We start from the raw sequence: 16703 nt of genomic DNA on the forward strand, positions 1-16703 counted from the left end.
GCTAGCAATCCGTGACGTTGCAGCGTCCTCGCTAGCGATATCGTTTCGTTTGACACGCAGCAGCGATCAGGATCCTGCTGTGATGTCGCTGGTCGCTGAATAAAGTCCAGAACTTTATTTGGTCGTCCGATCGCCGTGTATCGTTGTGTTTGAAAGCAAAAGCAACGATACCAGCGATATTTTACACTGGTAACCAGGGTAAACATCGGGTTACTAAGCGCAGGGCCGCGCTTAGTTACCCGATGTTTACCCTGGTTACTAGCGTAAAATGTAAAAAAAACAAACAGCACATACTCACATTGCGTCCCCTGCAGTCTGCTTCCTCCTCTGACTCAGCGCCGCAAAGTGAAAGTGAAAGCAGCACAGCGGTGACGTCACCGCTCTGCTCTCACTGTACGGCGCTCAGTCAGTCAGGAAGTGGACGCAGGGGGACGTGAATGTAAGTATGTGCTGTTTGTTTTTTTTAGATTTTACGCTGGTAACCAGGGTAAACATCGGGTTACTAAGCGCGGCCCTGCGCTTAGTTACCCGATGTTTACCCTGGTTACCAGGGGACCTCGGCATAGTTGATCGCTGGAGAGCGGTCTGTGTGACAGCTCTCCAGCGACCAAACAGCGACGCTGCAGCGATCGACATCGTTGTCGCTATCGCTGCAGCGTCGCTTCGTGTGAAGGTACCTTAAGTTTGGTTACTAATTTAAATATCTAATTACATTGTTAATTGATTCAATGTTTTAAGCGTTAACGTCTATGAAAAAAAAGACCGCAGAGCGTTAATTTGCTCATTTGCCAATTAATTTTTAGTAATGAAGAAAGAAAGTCTGTGTCGAAAGAGAGTGAAACCTTCAGCACCTCATTAGTTTTGATTATATATGTACTTTAAGTAGTACCCGAGATTTTTCATTGTGAAATATTTGCATAGTTGTAAAAACACTATTTAAATCCCATTGTAATACGTATAGGAGTTTCTCCCATCATATGTTACTAATGACTAAAAGGTTTAGGTCCCATCTCTTGGCACAGTTTGTGTCCACAGTCCCTGATTTGCTTCTTAAAGATTAATTAATTAAACTGATAGGACTTGATTTGGAAAGGCACACACCTGTCTATATAAGACCTCGCAGCTCACAGTGCATGTCAGACCAAATGAGAATCATGAGGTCAAAGGAACTGGCCAAGGAGCTCAGGGACAGAATTGTGGCAAGGCACAGATCTGGCCAAGGTTGCAACATAATTTCAGCAGTACTCAAAGTTCCTAAGAGCACAGTGGCCTCCATAATCCTTAAATGGAAGAAGTTTGGGACCACCAGAAGTCTTCCTAGACCTGGCCATCAACCCAAACTGAGCAATCGTGACAAAAGAGCTCTGGTGAGAGAGGTAAAGAATAACCCCAAGATCACTGTGGCTGAGCTCCAGAGATGTAGTAGGGAGATGGGAGAAAGTTCCACAAAGTCAACTATCACTGCAGCCCTCCACCAGTCAGGCCTATGGCAGAGTGGCCCGATGGAAGCCTCTCCTCAGTGCAAGACATATGAAAGCCCGCATAGAGTTTGCTAAAAAACCCATGAAGAACTCCCAGACTATGAGAAATAAGATTCTCTGGTCTGATGAGATGAAGATAGAACTTTTTGGTGATAAATCTAAGTGGTATGAGTGGAGAAAACCAGGCACTGCTGATCACCTGCCCAATACAATCCCAACAGTGAAATGCGGTGTGGCAGCATCATGCTATGGGGTTTTTTTCAGCTGCAGGGACAGGACTACTGATTGTCATTGAAGGAAACATGAATGCGGCCAAATACAGAGCTATCCTGGATGAAAAACTTTTCCAGAGTTCTCTGGACCTCAGACTTGGCCGAAGGTTCACCTTCCACAGCAAGACAATGACCCTAAGCACACAGCTAAAATAACAAAGGAGTGGCTTCAGAACAAATCTGTGACCATTCTTGACGCACCCAGCCAGACCCCCGACCTAAACTGAACATCTCTGGAGAGACCTAAAAATGGCTGTTCACCAACGTTTACCATCCAACCTGACGGAACTGGAGAGGATCTGCAAGAAACAATGGCAGACGATCCCCAAATCCAGGTGTGAAAAACTTGTTGCATCATTCCCAAGAAGACTCATGGCTGTACTAGCTCCAAAGGTGCTTCTACTCAATACTGAGCGCATGTCGTGAAGGGATTAAAAACGCCTTAAGATTGGTGATAATGTTGGATGCTGGTAAAGTCCCTTTAAAGGGTTAGATTGGGAACAAATACCGTACTTATGTTGGCAATAAAAATCTATGCAAATGTCTACAGAATATATAGGCACTAAGATCTCTCCACATGTGACAGAAAGGCCTATTAATGGAATACCATCAAAGGGGTGCTAAAAAACTAACACTTTTTTTAATCCTAAAAATCTGTCTTTTTCATGTCATAATCTAGCATTTTTTTCTAATAGACATTACAAATCCCTTATGGTTCCCTCATTACTCTTTATAACTGACTTATTTTTATTTTTTTTACTTGCTTCCTGCTTGATGTTGCTTCATGGTGCATGATCAGAAACTCAATCAAGAAGTCATGAGGTCATGCGGTCAGGGCCGTATTCGCCACCAGGCAAGTGAGGGCACATGCCTAGGGCGCCAGGATGCGGGGGGGGGGGGGGGGCGGCACCTAAGCAAGGTTTGTTTGTTTTTTTTGTTTGTTTTTCTTTTAAGTCTGGGGTCACGCATACAAGAACGTGAAGGTGGAGAAGAGCCATGCATATAAGGTTCGAGGGGGGGAGCAGAGCCACGCATATAAGGATGGGAGGAGGGAGCAGAGCAACGCATACAAGGATGGGAGGAGGGAGCAGAGCAATGGATACAAGGATGGGAGGAGGGAGCAGAGCCACGCATATAAGGATGGGAGGAGGGAGCAGAGCAACGCATACAAGATGGGAGGGGGGAGCAGAGCCACACAAATAAGGATGGAGGGGGAGAAGAGCCACGCATATAAGGATGGGAGGGGGGATCAGAGCCACGCATACAAGATGGGAGGGGGGAGCAGAGCCACACAAATAAGGATGGAGGGGGAGAAGAGCCACGCATACAAGGATGGGACTGGGGAGCCATGCATATAACGGGGAGCCACACAGAGCAGGACAAGAGGGGGGAGCCACACATGATGGACAGTGATGAGGGTACAATACATACCCGGCTTATACTCGAGTCAATAAGCTTACCCACTTTTTTGTGGCAAAATTAGGTGCCTCGGCTTATATTCGGGTCGGCTTATACTCGAGTATATACGATATGTAATATATACACATGTATGTGTGTGTGGCTATATCTATATAGCTTTGTCGCCATAAAAGGATGGGGGCCCAGACACAGTTCTTGCACAGGGGCCCCAAGCTGTCAGTGTCCGCCCCTGCCCAGGTAACAATTGTACTCGCATCTTACAGAAGTGAGTACAATTGAGGCCCTGACCGCCGGGTCAGAGCGATGTAAGCAGCGTGATCAGATCATATGATCACGCTGCTGATGTTGCTCACTTGCAGTGCAGAGGCGAACACTGGTGGTAAGTGCTCCAGTGGAGCAGAAGACACCGAAGATTAAGTGCACAGGGGGGGGGGGGACAATTTGAGTGAGGATAGGGGGATTTATTATGTGTGGGGAGAATTGGAGTGGAGATGGGGGGTTTAATGTGTGGGGGAGATTTAAGGACACAAAATGAAGAGCAAAGTGGGAGATGGGGAAACAGTACTGGGGGAATGGGGGGCATGTATGAGGAAACAGTATGGGGATGGGTGCAGACATTATGGGGAGCGACGGGGGAATGTATGTGGACACAGTTTGAGTAGCGACGTGAAAAATGTATGTAGACAGAATACGGGGAGTGAGGGTGATGGGATGTGTGCAGGCAGTATGGTGAGTCGGGTGATCAGGCAGTATAGAAAGTGAGGGGTTAAATATATGAGGAGACAGTATGGTGAACAGGAGGGATGTGAGGAGACAGTATGCGGAGAGAGGGGAATAGTGTGAGGAGACAGTATGGGGGGAGAAAAGTGAGTGGGCACAGAATAGAAACTCGGGCCGATACCCGATACTTGCGGTATCGGAATGCTCAACACTAGTGCTGACTAGACATGTGTGGCCTCACTCAATGAAAATGAACTGAGTGAGGCTGGGCACGTCTAGTCGGAATGTGTCCAGAAGTATACAAATCACATGCTTGTTCTGACATGACTGTCCACCGGCAAGGGAGAATCCTAAAAGTGTGCAGTGCATGCGTTGTGAGAATTCAGAAGCTGCGATGTCAGGATTCAGCTCTGCAGGTTCCAGTAGTCATCACATGAATACTTCACTCATATGTGGCTTTCATACTTGTGGTCCTGTGACAACGAGCTTCTCTTCTGCTTCTCTCAGTTTTTTACTCAACATTGAGAGCATTAGGGAGAGGAGCTCATGGGTACATGACTAAGTGCAAATCGCATATGTCCTGGGGGGCGCCAAAATAAATTCTTGCCCCTGGTGCCAGAAACCCTAGATACACCTCTGCTGGTATGCCACTGCGAGCGGTGATTACCGGATCCGGTGGAGGGAGGTCTGTGCACAGGCAGTGAGGCAGGACTGAGGGTGTGCACACAGAGAGAATGGAGACCAGGAGACTACCCGTCCCGGTGTACATCGTAGCCTGGAGCCCTCATTATCATAGGAATATGTCAGTTAAAGGGAATCTGTCACCCCCAAAATCGTATATGAGATAAGGCCACTGACATCAGGGGCTTATCTACAGCATAAGCATAGAATGCTGCAGATAAGCCCCTGATGCCGGTGGCCTTATCTCATATACGATTTTTGGAGTGACAGACTCCCTTTAATAAATTGTTTTTCTAAAGTTTTATAGTGTAGTTTTAGGTCAGAGGGATGGTTGGGGATGAGCTAGCAAGGTGCAGGGACAGGAAGTGATGGCTACTTGCAGACATGTGCGGAACTTGTGGTTTTGCACTTGCGGTGAGACAAAAACACTGCTGGCAGCATTTTTTCCCATTGCTGCAAGTACCGCATTTGCCGGATCGCGGCAAAACCGCAAGTGCCGCACATGTCCGCAAGTCCCATAGGGAATGAATGAGGCCGAACGCAGTGTTGCCATAAGTGATCCGTTACATGGCAGATGTGGAAAAACTGCCGTATCTGCTGCAAAAGGCTACTTTCACATCAGCGATTATTGCCAAAGTCACTGCCGATAGTGTCATACTCAACAATGGGGGAGGCAGCACTAAAAGTGCCTAGGGCAGCATAAACTCTAAGTACGGCCCTGCATGCGGTCACTGCCACAGCCTCTGCCCCCACCCTCCAACGAGGTGTCATCAGTGACCTCCTTTTCGGGAGCTGGGCTGGTCCCAGCTCTGCTGAGCATGCATCAGTTATCCATTCCGACATATCCTCAGTAGGATCTTGTCACTAGAAAATAATCTTTTTAATGCACAGTGACAGTGCACTCCCTTGCCAGTGACAAGTCGGCAAAGAGAGTGCACTGCCAGTGTGCATTATAAGAATACCCAGTGAATAAAAACCAGCCCTGCCCACGCATGTGATATCACACATGCTGAATCTTCTGCATCCATCCTTGGGTTTTGCTCAAAAGACTGAATTAGAAAGTTCTCCAAATGTGTGTGTGAATTCTGCCCCAGGACCTGCCCTAACATGGCCATAAGACGTGGCTCGGACAAACGATTTAAGGCCATGACTCCATCTTGCTGTATTTTTGTTGCAGCGATAGCAAATATGATGGATTTGATGTAAAAGTCTATTATGGCGCATTACAACACAAAGCTCTTTCATTTGCTTGAAGTGACAGTGAAACTTGAGAAAATTAATGTTCTTTCTACTATTTTAGAGTTATTCATTCTGAGGAAATAGGAAGCATTAACAATGTGTTAATCAATTAATTAGTGGCTCATTAGAGTAACGCAGTGTGAGAGATTTTAATTATGTGTAGTTAATTCGTATATCCATAAGTAATATACATCATGATAATTATTTTCTGCATGAAATACGATTATACTGGAAGTAATGATTCTCAATATTGTTTTAAACCCAATGAATGATCCAGCGTCTCCTTAACTAAACATTTCACTTGAAAATGTCTTTACATTGCGCTCACTGCTATAATTAGCATATCACATTATACTTATATATATATCAGATGGCATATTGCCTGCTATGATATTGTATGACAAGCTCAAGGACTGGCTAAGCGAATGCCCTTATTGTCCTCTAATTATACCCGAGTCCCATGACGGTCTGCTTAATTATATAGGAGTGAACTATTTTACATGACATTTCTTACTGGGGTTTAAATGCCTTGAGCATATTTTGCATTTGCTATAAAATATTTAAATTATGTTTTCTCAGCCCTCGATTATAAGCAAATTGCTATATGCACCAATGTATGATGTACTCAAGGATATCAAGAGCGCCCAGTAATTCCACAGTACTTCTATTCACTGTAATATAGTAAATTATGAAGCTAGGTGTCTAGAAGGTATAAAAAATAATCCAAATTCCCTTTATACTTTTACAGCTCGGCTGCAGTGGAAGATTAGAAAGAAATAAATCCATTATATAGATATATACACTGTACGGACAAAAGTGTTGGACATCTCCACATTACACCAAAAGGAACTTTTATGACCTCCAATTATAAATCCATGGGTATTAATATGGAGTTGGTGCCCCCTTTTGAAGCCACCTCTTTTGGGAAGGATTTTTGGGGTATTTGTGGGAATTGTTCCCCATAAATCCAAAAGAGCATTTGTGAGGTCAGTGACTGATGTTGGAGGAGTGGACCAGGCTCATATGTTTCGTTATAGTTCATCCCAAAATTGTTGGATTTGGTTGAGGTCAGGGCTCTGTCCGGGCAGTCAAGTTCTTCACATCAGTCTGACCCAATCATGGCTTTATGGACCATAGCTTGAGCACTGGGCACAGTCATAGGGAACAAAATAGCGTCCCCTCCAAACTGTTCCTACAAAGTTGGAAGCTACAATTATCCAAAATGTCTGCAGTGCTGAAGCTTTATGATTTGATTTCACTAAACGCCTGAAGGACTGAAGACAATCCCTAAAAAGCAAGCCTACAACATTAGCCCTCCTCCACCAAACTTCATAGTTGGCACAATGCCGTCAGGTGGATAATAATTCACCTGGCATTCACCAAAACCAGATCTGTCACCACACAGAACATGTTTCCACTGCGAAAACGTCCAGTGAAAACATCTTCATACCACTCCTTCTGACACTTGGCATTGTGCTTGGTGATGTAAGGCAGCATGAAACTGCCATGAAGCTGTGGATGCCTAATTTTTGTGCTTATGTTAATACCACCCCTACTCTGGAACCCTCTACCACAACACATCAGACTCTCACCCACCATCGAAACCTTCAAAAAAAATCTGAAGACCCACCTCTTCCGACAAGCCTACAACCTGCAGTAACCACCGATCGACCAAACCGCTGCACAACCAGCTCTACCCTCACCTACTGTATCCTCACCCATCCCTTGTAGATTGTGAGCCTTCGCGGGCAGGGTCCTCTCTCCTACTGTACCAGTTATGACTTGTATTGTTCAAGATTATTGTACTTGTTTTTATTATGTATACCCCTCCTCACATGTAAAGCGCCATGGAATAAATGGCGCTATAACAATAAATAATAATAATAATAATAATACCAGAGGAGGATTAATTTCTACAGTTATGGCATCAGCAGAATATTGAGCTTTTATGGCCTCTGCTTCTCAGCACTCAGTGACCCGACCTGTAAAATTACATGGTTTCCACTTTGCAGCTGAATGCTGCAATTTCTATCACTTTCAATAATATCACTCACAGGTGATGGTGGAATGTTTTGGAGGTAAGAAATTTCATGAACTGCCTTGTTACACCTGTCGCTCCTATCATAGGATCACGCTGCTATCAGTGAGCTCTTTGCCACCAGCCATTCTTTCACACCCGTTAGTAAAGGCAGACAGAGAAGGTTATACACCTGTGGGAATAGGACTGAATGAAAAACTTAAATTCATTGATTAGTAGGTGTGTCCCAATACTTGTATCCATATAGAGTATCTACATATACAAGATATAAAAGGCTGTTGCCAGCTTTCTAACTATAATCCCCAATTAACAACATTATTATGTTAATTATTTTTAATTATTTATTTAAAACTGCTTTTCATTCTTTTCACTTTCCAGATATAAGCCAGTCCCTGTGTCTAATTACATTATTACAGGGCTGGTTCACACCCATGATATTTTTTGAAGAGTTTACGATGGTGTAAAATAACAAAATAAGTAAAATAACTAATACTCAATTTACTAGTGATGAGCGAATATACTCATTACTCGAGATTTCTCGAGCACGCTCGGGTGTCCTCCGAGTATTAGTCCTCGGAGATTTAGTTTTCATCGCGGCAGCTAAATGATTTACATCTGTTAGCCAGGCTCATTACATGTGGGGGTTGCCTGGTTGCTAGGGAATCCCCACATGTAATCAAGCAGGCTAGTAGCTGTAAATCATTCAGCTGCGGCGAAGAAAACTAAATCTCCAAACACTAAAAAATACTCGGAGGTCACCCGAGCGTGCTCGGGAAATCTCGAGTAACGAGTATATTTGCTTATCACTACACTTTACCAAACTCCTGTCACTCCCTTGGCAGATGCTTTCTTTGGCTCCTGGTCCATGGAAAAACTGCTGTCAGGTAAAGTAAACTGGCAGTAAGATGGTTAACAAGTCAGGTCACAAGCTAAAGGACGGTAACAAAGACAAAATCAGAAAGCATTAACAAAGTCAGGTAGATAGCCAGGGTCTGAACCAGAAGAGTAAAATCCGAGTCCAAATCGGCAAGCAAGAGAAGAGTAAATTCAGTCTAAGGCCAAATTCAGACAAGCATGAAACACAATCCATACACGGACCATGATGTACAGACTGGCCATTGGTCCATGACCCTTCAACAGCTTCATAAGTATACACTCACTGGCCACTTTATTAGGTACACCTGTCCAACTTCTTGTTAACACTTAATTTCTAATCAGCCAATCACATGGCGGCAACTCAGTGCATTTAGGCATGTAGACATGGTCAAGACAATCTCCTGCAGTTCAAACCGAGCATCAGTATGGGGAAGAAAGGTGATTTGAGTGCCTTTGAACGTGGCATGGTTGTTGGTGCCAGAAGGGCTGGTCTGAGTATTTCAGAAACTGCTGATCTACTGGGATTTTCACGCACAACCATCTCTAGGGTTTACAGAGAATGGTCCGAAAAAGAAAAAAAATCCAGTGAGCGGCAGTTCTGTGGGCGGAAATGCCTTGTTGATGCCAGAGGTCAGAGGAGAATGGGCAGACTGGTTTGAGCTGATAGAAAGGCAACAGTGACTCAAATCGCCACCCGTTACAACCAAGGTAGGCCTAAGAGCATCTCTGAACGCACAGTGCGTCGAACTTTGAGGCAGATGGGCTACAGCAGCAGAAGACCACACCGGGTACCACTCCTTTCAGCTAAGAACAGGAAACTGAGGCTACAATTTGTACAAGCTCATCGAAATTGGACAGTAGAAGATTGGAAAAACGTTGCTTGGTCTGATGAGTCTCGATTTCTGCTGCGACATTCGGATGGTAGGGTCAGAATTTGGCGTAAACAACATGAAAGCATGGATCCATCCTGCCTTGTATGGAGCATCTTTGGGATGTGCAGCCGACAAATCTGCGGCAACTGTGTGATGCCATCATGTCAATATGGACCAAAATCTCTGAGGAATGCTTCCAGCACCTTGTTGAATCTATGCCACGAAGAATTGAGGCAGTTCTGAAGGCAAAAGGGGGTCCAACCCGTTACTAGCATGGTGTACCTAATAAAGTGGCCGGTGAGTGTATATGAGGCTTCAGAGACCCGTGTCCAGGCTGAACATCATGGACCATCCATGGACCGTATTTTACAGACATCTGAATTTGGACTAAGTTCAGGTACTTTATAAAGATACCACAGGGCAACTTCAGAAGTCTTGTGAAGTCAATGTTCCAACACGTCAAATCTGTTTTGGAGGCAGGAAGGGGTCCATACGACGCTAGGCAGGATAATTTGATGCTGTGGCTATTAGATATATTCCTTTTATATGCACATATACAAAAAATATTAGCACGCGGCTTTTTTCACAGTTTGTTCTTTGCTCGATATACTCTATTACTGTTGTAAAAAGTTCAGAACTGATTTGCATTGTGTTTAAGCTACCACTGTTGTACAGAGCGGATGATAATGAATAACTGCCTTGCCTTTAATGTGAAGATTATCCACATCCACCACTGTCAGGTACTGAGGCACTACTGTAGTGAAATATGTTCCCTTGGAGAGCGACTACTAAACCGACTTCAATGAAATAAAACATAACAGCTGTGATCTAATGGGAAATTGTTAACGTCGACAAAAATCAATTAAGCAGATGCTAACAACATTGAAATTCAAAAACTATTATTCTCATCAACTTTATCATTTCAAATTCTCTACTGAGACCGAATGGTAGGAAACATATTCACTCCGAGACGATGCCTGAGTGGGTAGCATTGTACGGCTGTGTTGGGCATACCGAGCTCTTTAGAATGATTTCTTTATAATACACTAAATTAACAACATTACTGCCAAATCAAAGACAGAAACCCTTACCGATTATATTCAGATTGGGTAATTGCCAATGTTAACTTGCACATAATTATTTCCACCTTTACCTTCCCGTAAATGTTGCTAAGGAATACAATTTTTGCCAATACAAATTCAAAACATTATCACGACATGTTAGCAAAACCCTAAATGGGCTGAAATCCTAGATATAGGCACATTCATTATAGGCAACCCGAGATAAAGTATTGCTCAATCATAGAGTTGGGCAGACCGATTCTCGGGACTGTGGTCCATTGGCTAGGACAGTAGTCTATGGTGGCTGAAAAGTAATCTTGCTAATTCCTTACCTTGCGGGCTACCTGGCTCGGAATCTGATTAGCTGGGCTGGAACAATATCATATGTGCATCACGTCGCAATGATGATGTCACACCAGCCAGGCTAACCAAAAGCCTCGCCAGGGATCCCGGAAAGTAAGAGATCCGCTAGCAGTATAGAGAACCAGAATGCCATACAGCCAGCAACTGGCTCAGAAATCTTTTTAACAACTGAGGGAGAACTGTTTATGTCTGAACTAGTGATGAGCGAATGTGCTCGGGTAAGGTGATATCTGACCATGCTCGGGTGCTAACGGAGTGTCTTCGTCATGCTCAAATAATATGTTTGAGTCCACGCACCTGCATGTCTCGGGCTGTTTGACAGCCGCAACACATGCAGGGATTGCCTAACAAACAGGCCATCCCTGCATATGGTGCAGCTGTCGAACAGCCATGAGACATGCATCTGTAGGGACTCAAACACATTTTTCGAATGTGCCGAAGTCATTCAGTTCGCTCCCGAGCATGGTCCGATATCAACTTATCAGAGCACGTTCACTTGTCACTAGTCTCAACTACTGCTTTACCTAACGACATGGTATATTGTACTAAACGTCTAACTGCTCGTTAGCTATTACCAATAGGAGAGTAGTCTGGAGACTGCAACTTGGTCAGAAATTGCATTTATACATACTGCAGATAAAGCTGATGTACTCTTTACACCAACCATATACCCCGTTACGGGATAAAGCTGTCATAGATGGAGGCGCTAATCCTTAGCACCACGCTCTATTAGTATTGTGCATATCTGCAAACAGCAGCTCTGTGTTCAATGTTTGCAGCCGATTCTTTAAGTCCTGTTTTTCTGGCACATCTCACAGATGCCTGATAGTTTAAAGCTCTGGGGAATTTATAAGCCATGAGTCTATCCACACCTTTATCAGAGTCTTGTGCCTCCACGAGTCAAAGAGGACCTTCCAATAGAAGTGTCATGTGGGTGCACCATGTGTCTAAAGCACTACAACAAACACCACTACCAACAAGTTATTCATAGATTCACACAACTTTTGTAATCTTAACTTCAAAGCAATCTCAACGGCTCGGTTTCAGAAACTTATTACTGCATCGGGATCACCCAGGGTAGACGGAGGTCAGTCCCTATCAGAGCTTTGCTAAATCGAGATACCAATTGTTATAGCACTTGAGTTACTCTAACACAGTCCCGATGTCTCTAAATGGATGGTAGTAGCCACATGTGGCATGCAGTTAGAAGGTCTCATTTTGGAAAACTCGAGTTGGGCTCTTAGAATTGACCTTAAATGGGTAAAGTCCATTTCAGAAAAACCTTCTTCCCCAGGTCCACTGCTTAAAGAGGTTGTCCACTACTGTTTCCCCCTAGTGTTTTTTATTTTACTAGGGGGAGGGCATCATTATTGAGAAGGGTTGTCCGAGTAGTGCACAACCCCTTTACTCTCTGCCTCTGCTTCTAGTGTCCCATATTGGCTGCGGCAAAGACGTCATGGCGACAATGACATCTAATTAGGCTCTGCCTGTTTCGATGGAGTGCCCCGAGGCGCTGACTCACTAATTAGCTGCCACACCGTTGACATGTCAGGGCCGCAGCCAATACCAAACACTAGGAGTAGCAGAGACTCAAGACAGGAAGAGGTAAGTAAAGCACTTTTTTAAAATAAAATACTACACCCAGGGACCAAGGTTTCCTGAATGGGGACAAGTCCTTTAAGACAAGAGATCTCCACTAGATGTGTATTTAAAGAAGAGGGGATAAATCGACTTTACTTGCTTGAACCTAGTGACTGACTTGACTGCTGCCACCAATCTGTGATTTGCACTGTGACTGGGTCATGTCCCTGTGGCAGGAGTGGACTGAGAGCAATATGATAGGCCTGCAGGCTTCGCTGAGCTTAGTGGTGGTCCTTTATGAATGGGAGGCTTCTGCTGACATCCCATTGTCCATCTCTCCAGACTCCAACTATTCTGCCTGCTTTGCCTCTTCTTTCACTCGAAAAGAACAATGAGTAGAACAGGCTGCCAGGAGAGGTGGTGAGTTCTCCTTCAATGGAAGTCTTCAAACAGAAGCTGGACTGACATCTATCTGGGATGATTTAGTGAATCCTGCTTTGAGCAGGGGGTTGGACCAGATGACCCAGGAGGACTCTTCCAACTCTACCATTCTATGATTCTATGAGCCCATTGGGTTCCACTTTTCCTACTCACAGCTGCTATCTTTTTGGCCACTTGGGTCACTGAGCGTTGGCCATGATTGTTTACCGTCTCGTTTGTGTCCTAAATTGCAGGATCTCCTTCTTCACACTACTTATGTTCCAGGCCACCTGCTAGAGACTCCATCTGCATTATTCATTATTATTTCCATATCTTTGATCCTCATCAAATATTGAGCACACTCGATCCGAGGGACTGATCTCGAGGACCTCTGCCGCAAAGAGCGCTTATTTAGGCATTTTTTTTACACTGCCATTACTGCATCAATTAAACCTGTATTCCCCTTTGTATTCCCTGATATTTTGTCAGACAACAGTATCCTTTGAACAATTAGCGCGGCGGCTAATTACACATATGTTCTATTTACCTTACATACTGTGATAATTAAAACTTGATTATTTAGTAAAGAATTTTCCTGTTACGTTAAAACGCTTGCGGCAAAAAAAAAATGCTTAAACAGCTTTAATTTTTGAATCACTAAGCAAACAACCAATTAAATGGCAATTACCTACAATAAAAGTAGAGTGTTACATGGCGTATCTGCGAGGATCAGGGACGGGAGGGGGAAGAAAACTAATTTATTTAAGGTGGCTGTTAAAACGATGACCAAACCTAGTTCTGCCTCCGTAATAGCTAATCATAGAGAGTTCTAGACCTTCAGGCAAGAATTAGTATTAAAAGCTATTATGATTGTAAAAAAAAAAAGCATTTAGCTTGAATCCCTTTTGACTCGATAGTTTTGCTAATAAATCTCCCTCATGCAATCTCCTTCTGCATAGACACTTGCCTTAAGGAGATCTTCTAGCCTGTGATAAAGCACTAACAGTGTTTTTATTTTTTTTTCTATGGATGACACCACTGGTTACATGATTATCCTTGGGCAAAGTCATCCAGAAAACAGATCTTCTCCAGCTTTTTGCCTTTGATGTTTTTTTCTGCAGCAGGAAATCTCCCTGTCCTTTCGAATTTATCCTTTAAAGCCTTCGGGTTTTCATGAAAAATAAATAAATACATTTTTTTTTGGTTTTTATGAAAAAAAAGAAGAAATTAAATTGTTTCTGATTTTGAAATATATAAACTTATTTTCATATTTCGTATTTACAATTTACTAATAGATCCCTATTAGGATAGAACCTAAACATTGTCCAGGGAATTATTTTTATTTTTGGGGGGTACTAACATGTCTGCACTACTGTCCATATACTAAATCTGGTATTGCGGTTCCAACTCATTCACTTAAAGGGAATTTGTAACCGGGTATTTGCTACCTCATCTTATTGCAGCATAATGTAGAGAAAGAGACCCTGATTCCAGTGCTGGGGATGTGGTTTGACTAGGATGCACGTGAGCAGCTAGTCCTGTAGTGATAATCTCCTGATGATAAAACACTCATTGTATAGAAACAACAGCACACAGCCTAATAAATGATACATTGCTGAAATCTGTGTCTCAGCCACTACCTCAGATTACATAGAACAATCCAGCTGACAGATTCCCGGTAATTGGGGATGTGCTGCAATTCCAGAAACTGTCCAATGTATCTGAAAAAACAAATGCTACAAATTGCTGTTCAAATCAATGCCAAAAAAATCAATCAAAAAGTCTGAATTCATCAGAAGATTCCAAGTTTTATATATTTGTCTCCAACAGAAGTCAGTTTGTTCTGAAAGGCTGGTGAGCAGTGCGATTAGTGTCTGTTAGTGTGGTGCCGCATCTCAGGAGATGTGGTCAAGGATAATGGTGACAAATTGCTGACAAATACAGGCAGATAGTAATTTGTGAATTAATACTATCACGGAGGGGTCCAATTGGCTCCAAATAATTTATTCTGCAGCAGGATAATGACTCCAAGCATACAGCCAATGTCATTAAGAACTATCGTCAGTGTAACGAAGAACAAGGAGTCCTGGAGATGGCGATATCACGGCCAGGAAGCCCTGATCTCAAGACCATCAGCTCTATGGGATTGCATGAAGAGAGAGTAGGATTTCCACAAGCGACATCCACAGAAGATCTGAGGTTAGTTCTCTAAGATGTTTGGAACTACATCCTGCCAAGTTGCTTCATAAACTGTATAAGTGTATCTACAATTGATGACTTTTACTGGCAAACGGTGGTCACAAAAAAAAAACTAATTAATATAGATTTCTCCTTTATTCATGCACTTTTAGAACTTAAATCATTAACACTTTTATTTATAAAGAGCTCTTTGTAGCCTAAATCGTGGGCTACTTGTTGCTTCAGGTTGCATTACAGGGCTTGCTCACAGGAGTATAAGTCACACACATGTATTTATTGCATTACTTCATCAGTGTCTCGCACAACTAAAAAAAACTAAGAATTTCCTTGACAACTCTACATGCTGTCAGTTTAGCCAGCTAAGTCTTTATTTTTTATAATTAAATCAGACACATTTTGTTGGAATTATATAATAATAATTATAAATGTGAGCTGCAATCCTGTAATAGGGGCTAGGAATCCTAATCACTGGATCCAGTTAAGTAGGTGACCCCCCTGAAATGTAGCATCGAATGGAAGACCTCCCATAACACAGTAGGAAATCAATATGACCTTATGTAGCACACAACTCAGGCAGTAAGACAATGAATTGTCCAAGTTATCAAACCACTGAAAGGGAATCGGTCACCAGGTTTTTACTACCTCATCTGGGAGCAGCATTAGTAGGGACAGAGACCCTGATTCCAGTGATGTATCACTTAGTTATTTGGGTGCAGCCGTTCTGTCACAGAGTTCTTGGATTTAGAATGAAGCAGAGCTGAGAAAGTTGCCCCCGCCCACACCACATCTAATCCCGCCCCCACCACATCGAACCACACCCACACCAGTCTCTGTATGTTTATTGTCTATAGACAGTGAGCTGCTTATCACAGGAAGTGGTGGAGTCAGACTAGCATGCACGCCCTGCTTTAGTCCGAGCCATGATAATCACCAGGTGATAAAACCTTTACTGTAAGCACACAACAGCACACAGCGTAACATGTGACACGTCCTTGAAATCTGTGTTTTAACCCCGACCTCATGCTGTCCTCAGATTACATAGAAAAAAAATTCTGACAGATTTCGTTTGATTGCAGTTGTCAATCTCTGAGCGAGGCATTTAGGATCTTTTCGATTGGGTTGACATGGCGGCCAGGAGCACAGTGATGTCTTGTAACGCTGCTATCTTGGTGCCCCTGCTTTGTAAGATACCATGAATTTGCCAATATACTGCAATATCATGGTAATGCAGCATACAGAACACATGATGATCACAGGTTCAAGACTCCTATGGGGATTAAAAAAGTGTTTAAAAATATTTAAAAATAAAAAAAAAAACATTTCCAGTTTCAAAAAAAAAAAAGAAAGAAAACAAATAAACAATAAACATCTTTGATATCGCTGCTGTAAAAGTCTCAAAAGTTAACAATATTAAATCAAAATCGTAAACACCATAATAAGCAAAAAAAAACAAAGTGAAATGATGGAATTGCCATTTTTAA

This window comes from Ranitomeya variabilis, chromosome 3 (assembly GCF_051348905.1).
Source record: "Ranitomeya variabilis isolate aRanVar5 chromosome 3, aRanVar5.hap1, whole genome shotgun sequence".
NCBI lineage: Eukaryota > Metazoa > Chordata > Amphibia > Anura > Dendrobatidae > Ranitomeya > Ranitomeya variabilis.